The sequence below is a fragment of the Lolium perenne genome, chromosome 4, assembly GCF_019359855.2.
Source record: "Lolium perenne isolate Kyuss_39 chromosome 4, Kyuss_2.0, whole genome shotgun sequence".
Lineage (NCBI taxonomy): Eukaryota > Viridiplantae > Streptophyta > Magnoliopsida > Poales > Poaceae > Lolium > Lolium perenne.
In genome coordinates this window covers 86071401-86079902 of record NC_067247.2, presented here as the reverse complement: position 1 = coordinate 86079902, position 8502 = coordinate 86071401, and positions in this window count along the sequence as shown.

Here is an 8502-nt window from a genome sequence, read left to right as displayed (position 1 = left end):
AACAGTGGTATTAGTTATAAATAAATTTGATATCAGTGTGATATATGTCTGTTTTATGTGTGTTTGGACATTTCTATTCAAATTGGTTTACTAGCTCTTTTCTCCCGTTAATTGATATATCCATGCTTGTATGTGTATCGGTAATGCCTCTTTCCCATGTCACTTTTACAATTGAATGTATAGTTTCAATATTGTCGAAGCCACTATTCTTGTTCATTTTCTAGGTTGGATGTTGTGGTTATTTTGGTGATTACTCTAGATTTTTTCTAAAAAATAATCGAGTAGTTGATTAATGGTGCTTTCTTTTTTTTTCTCCGCCCATATTAAGCCCATCTGGATTTGAGGTAAGCTACGAAATATTCTTTGTATGCTTATACGGGCCTATAACATTGAACTGTCGGGTTCGTTGAGATATGTTTTCATCGATTGGAGGTTACCACTGTCACAATGCTTTGTTTGCGGCAAGCACTGCATCAGTTTTACACAATGTTTACTGTCGTGTATGGAAAGAAGATCAAGAAATCATATTGCAATACTAGAAAAAACTCCTTGATGGTACACTTCCATAATATTTTTTTTCAATGCATCTTCTTATATTTTGTAATACTTTTGTGCTAGTTTTACCTCTAAATAATCAAAATATCCTGATGTTTGCAGTTTAGTCTTGATTATGCAGTTACTTGGGTTTTAGTGTTGACCATCGGAGGTCCATGAACAGTTGAAGAATGGCGAACTGCTTTAATCTTGCATGGAACTAAGAATACTATTACAGAACAAGATGGTGATAACTGATTGCTTTCTACGTTGCCAAACCCTGAATCATAACCATGAGTATTGATTTCAGTCCTTTTCTTTTGATCTATATCAAGGTATCTGATGGAAACCATTGTAAAATTTGATGTGATTTATATTTGTTACATGTGATGGAAACTTTGGTGGTTCTGCTCTCAAATCCCAAACCTCGATATAGTGGGGTGAACAAAAAGCCACCATACTTCATGAAATCTTAAAAGTTAGGATCCCTGTTCACATGGAATGTTTCATGCCATAAATCTGATAAGCGTATTAAGTAGACATGATCTCCTCAGAGCACATGGTGTTATGCACTTACTATTGTCAAATCAATCAGATGATACATTGTTTTCTCCCTGTTAGTTGTATGGAATATCTGTGTGCCTGAATATCCTCCTTGAAAGTAACAATGAACTTCTTCCGGTACTCGATTACGCCATCAAGCTAACTTATTTATCTTTACCCGGTGTCAACATGCAGTATTTGTGATGTTGTAGAAGTGGCTGGGAAGGATGCGGTGTGAACATCATCGACAGGTCTTGTGTCTCACAAGTAACTTGTTATTCTACCGCAATTTCTGCTCCTCCTTGGATCAAAGTTCCAAAAATCTTCCCTTACACCTTGCTTCTTCTCCTAAAGGTGCGAAGTGAAAGCTCTTTCAGGGACGAACGAAGGGCTCGGCGTTACAGGCCATGAGATGGGGATGGCGTGGGCTGTATTCGAGATCTGGCAGGCTGTCTACCCGAAGAGAAGCCCATGGCGCTCCCCAAATCCAACATCAAGCCTGCGGTCGCTTACTTCATTCGCAACCACAGGAAAAATAGAAGTATGCATTCTCAGTCTCCGATTGTAGATATGTGCTAGAAACAAAGAGCAACCTCACTGTATTGTCCTTTTCCTCTAATGTTGTAAACGAGATTTGTGTCTGAAATTACACATCCTTGTTGTTTGGTTTGGTTGTGTGTTGGTGTCGTGGTTGATGAAATGTATTAGGCTGCCTTTTTATGCTATTATAGTGTTGACGTTGGACATTCTTGTTGCTCTTTGATTGGACCGCTAAAGACCAGTGAGGAGGCGCCCCATGGGGCGCCCCAAGCACTAGTATTTGATAAATTAATTGTTAAAACCATCAGGCCCAGAAGATTTATCATTGGGCAAAGCATGCACAATATCTTCCACTTCTTTTTTCCCAAAAGGAAGCTCAACAAAATCTCGCCCAATCTTCGGATCTGGATGAAGCGCTCGAAGGATTTAGCAAGTCCGATGCAAATACATGGACCAATGAGAAAAAAGCAGATCGAAGGACCATAAGTCTTTTTCTTTCTTTTAACTTCATATATCCAATAATTGTTTTGCAGTAAGTGTTGTTGGAGAAAACTGCAGCGACCTTGTTGTTGAAACTGGAATCAATTTTATGTTTAGAATCCAATATATCGTCGTTAACCTTTATAATCTTGTTCATATAACTGACCATGCAGCTAAGTATGTATCTGTGCGCATACTATGGCCAAGTTAGGCACGAGGATACGCCTTTTTTCATGTTCATGTATGACCTTGAAACTATGATGATATGTTTAAATTCAACATGTTGTGCCTCTAAGTTGTTCATATATAGTTGCCTTCAAGTGCGCCTTTGATCTATTTTTTGCTTATTTCGTGTAATTTTACCCAGACCATCTCTCGTAGCGTAACACGTGACTTCATGAAGCATATACATAGATACATTAATCAATCGAGACAGTTTATCACCATGCAGCAGGATTCATTGCCCATACCCAAAAAAAAACCTTCATTACTCAAGTCACCAATGAGACAAACCGAACATGTTTCAGTGGCCCTTGTTGGATAGAGCTTACGGAGTTCTACATGATGGAGCCAGGGATGAGGTATGATTTCTACTTCGACGGTGTATTTCACAACACCTACTTCAACTACAAAGACCGTGCAGACTCCTCTTCGTCTAGTGATGAATGTCAAGACCTAAGAGATGCTGACTGAGTTATTATCCATTACTCATTTGTGGAGCCAGAACCGGCCGTGGAGTAGCTACCTAGCTAGCTATATGTTCTTAATAATGTGCTACTAATACTCTATCAATATTTTAGTACTGTTATGTGATATGATGTTGCTACTACACAACATACTATCATTTGATATTGTTGTCAAATGAAATAAAATAGCATTTTTTATTTCCAAAAATAATTAGCGGCAAGCCAGTGGTATGATACACCATTAGTAGAAACGTTACGAGCATCGTGGGAGTTAGCACGCCGCCAATATTCCTCTGATAAATGACTTGGTTGCTGGCACGGTCGATAATGTTTACCAGCGGCGAGATATCGGCAGCGTGAAACATACACCGATAAGGCCCATATTGCCACGCTGAAAGGACACGGATGCCGCCTAGAGGGGGTGAATAGGAGGTTTAAAACTTTTATGAATATGGCTTAACAAATGCGGAATAAAACTAGCGTTTAATTTTTCAAGCATAAAACCTATATAACTAGGGTTCACATATGTGCACCAACAACTTATGCTAAGCAAGACAATCAACTATGTGATAGCAAGATATATAACTTCAAGCACGAAGGATGTCACAAAGTAAAATGCATAAGTAAATAGCTCGGGTATAGGAATAACCGAGGTGACGCGGATGTATCCCAAAGGTTCACACTCTTGCAAGTGCTACTCTCCGTTCGAGCAATGTGAAGGACAAGTCACTCCAAACGACACGAAGGTCTACCGTATTCTCCTCGTCCCTTCCCACCAAAGGGGAAGACCTCGATCCACTATATATGGAACCTTAGGGTGGTCACCGAACCCGCACAAATCTTGGGGTTATCTCCATAATTTAATTGGAGGCTCCCAATAAATCGTCACAAAGGCCTTGCCCTTGAGGAATCTCCACAACTTAAATGGAGGTCCCAAGAACACCACTAAGCCGCAAAGCACAAAGCTTGAGGCAATCTCCACAATTTAATTGGAGGCCCCAAGAACACCACAAACAACACTAAGCCATCTAGGATCCAAAGACCCAAGAGGAACAAGCTCCGGGAACAAGCTCCCGAAGTGTATATCTCACGAACTTTCACCTCCACGTATCACCGCGGAGAAGTCAAACCGATGCACCAAATGCAATGGCAAGAACACCACAAAGATGCGCACGTCCTTCTCTCTCAAATTCCAATAAAGCTACAAAAGTTATTGGGGGAATAAGAGAGAAAGAACAAACAGGAGGAGGAACACCAAATTTCTCCAAGATCTAGATCGAGTGGATTTCCCTCACAAAGAGAGAAACTTGTTTGGTCAAGATGTAGATCTAGATCGCATATATCTTTTTCTCAAATATGAGCAAGAATCATGGAGGGATTAGAGGGAGAGGAAGCTTCTCAAAGTCAGCAATGGAGTACAGAGAGTAGGAGAAGCAACCAACTCAATGGTGAAGAAGGGGGTTATATATGGCCTCCAAAATGGAATCTAACCGCTGAGAACGCACCCAAAAACAGCCCCCAGCCGGACCACTCTGGCCGGCCAGAGGGAGTGGTCCAGCCGGACTCGTCCAACCAAGTTCGGATCATTCCGGACACAATTTTCGTGCTCGCGGTAATCCGTTCGGACTGAGTTTGGCCCGTGGCAGGACCACTCCGGCCGGCAATGCACCGCACACCAAAAACATCATACGAACTCCGATTTCGATGAACTTGGTCTCCTTGGAATAACAAGAAAGAGATCTACAAGATCATGCAGAGAACCATCATAGTATAACCATTTAGAATAATATAAAATGGGGAAAGATTTAACCTATCTATAAGAGCCAAATCGGTCACACCTCCAATAGGGAAAATGCGACAACTTGAGTTAGGAAACTTGGATTTAGGTGAACCTAATTTTGTTGGAAAGAGGTTGACAAGAGATAAACCACAAGGAGATAAAATATTAAGAACATGTGGGATAGATTTTTCCATGAATTTAGAGGTGAAACCTCTCAATACAAAGGACCGGGAAAAACTCCAATATCGAAAATGCAACAAGTATTTCATGTGGAATCCGTTTTCGATGAACTAAAGTTTGTCATGAGAATAAGCACAAACTCTAAAACACCATATAGATAAGATCCAAATAACAACAAAAAAAGACGATGCAAGGATGCAAATGTTTGACCTCTCTCCGAATGATATGATCGACTTACTCACTCGAGAGCCCCTTGATAGAGCGGCAACTAACCTATAACCCGGTCTCCCAACTAAACCACGAGACCGGTAAGAAAGAAACCCTATCAAGACCAAACCTTAACCATGCGCATTTCACTTGAGCTTGATGATGACGATCTTGACCACAACAAGATGGGACGCCATTATTGATTGTGCTTGCTTAATGAAGTCTTGTGGATTGCTCCCCCACACTCCTTCTTTGGTGCATCTTCACATATCCGTGAACACCATATGAATTGAAAGTTTCAAGCATATGATCTCTCCGAGTTAGCTTATCTTGAACTTGCACCTCGTTTCATCTTATTGCAACCTTGAAGCCAACATATGGGTCAACCATTGCCTATGAATAACTCCAACAAATATAACTCAATGCAACTGTTAGTTCATAGGGATTGTCATTAATTACCAAAACCACACATGAGAGATCTATGCACTTTCACACGCCCGATCGTTCTTTTCCTAGTAGTGATTGAATTATTTTGAGGACATTCATCCATGCATGAGTTTGGGCTATCAATGTACTTTGCCTATGACGGTTATATCTTACTTACTACCTCTGTTCAACAAAACAATGCGTATATATTTAGTCAAAAGTCAACAACTTGCAATTTTGACCAAGCCTATAAAGAAAATTATGAATATCTACATTACTAAATACATGTCAATATATTTACCTTGGAATATATTTTGTTGACTATTTGTTTATATTGTATATTATATTTTTCTATATAAGATTGGTCAAACATATAAGACATTGACTTTTGATTGAAAATATGTGCCTTTTTTATGGAACGGAGGTAGTAATATACATCATCAATCGTTTTTCCATATAATACAATGCGACATAAGCAAAATACATAGGATATCGTGTTAAAAAATTCTAGTTTTTTTAAAAGGGGGTAAAAGCTTTGCCTCAATCTATTAATTAAGAAGCTGCTTTTTGCATGAAAAGCACATGCCTTAGACTAGTCACAATGCATAGTATCATATAGAAGTATCATGCATATGATACTACTAGATGTTACTATCTCCACAATGCATGGTATCATATACTAGTATCATAGTCTTCATATATTAATTGTTTTGTAGAATCTCAATGCAAATATATGTACAAGATTTACTTGACATTAATTTTTCTAGTACTATGTGCTATGATACAGTATCTACCTATGATACTAGTACCCTCTCTCTCATCCTTAATTGCACTGCCACATCAGCATTTTGCATGCATGGAATGCATGATACTACCTATGATACTCCCATTGTGGCTAGTCTTACAAACGTATATTATTACAACACGGTTTACTCTCGCAGCATCAAATTTTCCAAATTCATAGCACTCGCTATTACCCATACACGTGCCTCACGTTTAATCATATCGAAGACTATTTGCGTCGGCACATTTTTTAGCGGAAGACCCTAGCATTACTTTCATTCCAAACCTCGCAAGAGACTAACAAGAAAGTGTGGAGGTACCTCGGTCTGATGGAAAAAGTAAATGATCTGCAGCAACATACCGATCGTTAATCATCAAGGAGATCATTATGAGAGCGGAGAAAGTATCTTATCTTGGTGATATTGGGTTCAAGGAATTGGTTCTAACAGCATGATGGTATCTATGGTGGGAGAGAATGCAAATAACAAATGGTGAAATATTGCAAACTCCTTACACGTCAGCTATGGCGATTGCTACCCTAACTCTTGTTAGCCGTAATCTTGACTTAGCGCAGGACTTGGTTGGGCTGTTCCGGTGCGTGCGCGTCGTCCCGCCATGGCGAGTGGAGTAGGTCGTGTGCGTGAGTCGCGCAGGACCAGTCGGTTAGGCTGTTAGCTAGAGTAGCGAGGTGAGTGCGTTGATCTGTTCAGAAGCTGGTCGTGTGTGCGCGTGGCCGGGGCGGGCGGATCATGAGCGCGTGGCGCGCAACGACGTGTGTGCGAGATGCGTATAAAGCTCCCTCATGTGTACTCTTGTAAACACCCGAGTTGAGCACCATGTAGACATTGAAAAGATCAACAAGATTAGGGTGTCTGTGCGCCCGTGGCGGCGTTCGTCGCCGGCCGGAAAATCTCTGTGTTGTCTCCGTTGCCTTCTTCTACCTCTGTTCGTGAGCTGAGTGGAGAGCTAGCTAGTCTGGAAACAACAAGTGGTATCAGAGCCTCAAGTTCCGGGCCATGGCTCGCGGTAAGTCCTCGACGAGCACGGTGGACGTGGAGGCGTCGCGTTGTGCGCCGTATGTGAGGCGAGCGCAGAGGCTGGCCGCGTTGCCTGCGTCAGTGCGCGGCATGGGCCTGAGCAGAGGCCGCGGTGGCACGGCATGGCGGCAGCGTGGAGGAGCTGCGCGGCCACGGAAGCCGTAGCGACGCCATGTGCCGGCCGTGGAAGCGGCGACCGGCGTGAGCACGGTGGCGACCGGCGTGTGTGTGCGCTCCGGTTGTTCAGTGTGTCACCAGTGGAGAAGAAGCTCGGCGTGTGTCGCCGAGGAAGAAGACCGCGTCCTGGGCACGCAGGGCCGGTTGTGTTGATCGCGTCGGCGTGCGATCATGGCAACAAGTTGGGGCGTGTGGATCATGGGATGATCGAGGAGGATATGACAAGATCGAGCTGCTCGAGCGGCCGCGTTGCCCGCGTCAGTGCGTGGCATGGGCGTGAGTTGAGGGCATGTCGATCATGAAGGAGTGCAGCATCAACCGTCGGTAGGCTGTAGCGGCGGCCGGTGACGATGAAGATGACGGCAGTGCAACAACTCCGGCAACAGCAAGTCAAGATTAGAGGGGGAAATGTTAGCCGTAATCTTGACTTAGCGCAGGACTTGTTTGGGCTGTTCCGGTGCGTGCGCATCGTCCCGCCATGGCGAGTGGAGCAGGTCGTGTGCGTGAGTCGCGCAGGCGGGGTGAGTGTGTTGATCTGTTCAGAAGCTGGTCGTGTGTGCGTGTGGCCGGGGCGAGTGGATCATGAGCGTGTGGCGCGCAGCGACGTGTGTGCGAGCTGCGTATAAAGCTCCCTCATGTGTACTCTTGTAAACACCCGAGTTGAGCACCATGTAGACATTGAAAAGATCAACAAGATTAGGGCGTCTGTGCGCCCGTGGCGGCGTTCGTCGCCGGCCGGAAAATCTCTGTGCTGTCTTTGTTGCCTTCTTCTACCTCTGTTCGTGAGCTGAGTGGAGAGCTAGCTAGTCTGGCAACAACAAGTGGTATTAGAGCCTCAAGTTCCGGGCCGTGGCTCGCGGTAAGTCCGCGATGAGCACGGTGGACGTGGAGGCGTCTCGCTGTGCGCCGTATGTGCGGTGAGCGCAGAGGCTGGCCGCGTTGCCTGCGTCAGTGCGCGGCATGGGCCTGAGCAGAGGCCGCGGTGGCGCGGCATGGCGGCAGCGTGGAGGAGCTGCGCGGCCACGGAGGCCGTAGTGGCGCCATGCGACGGCCGTGGAAGCGGCGACCGGCGTGAGCACGGTGGCGATCGGCGTGTGTGTGCGCTCCAGTTGTTCCCTGTGTCACCAGT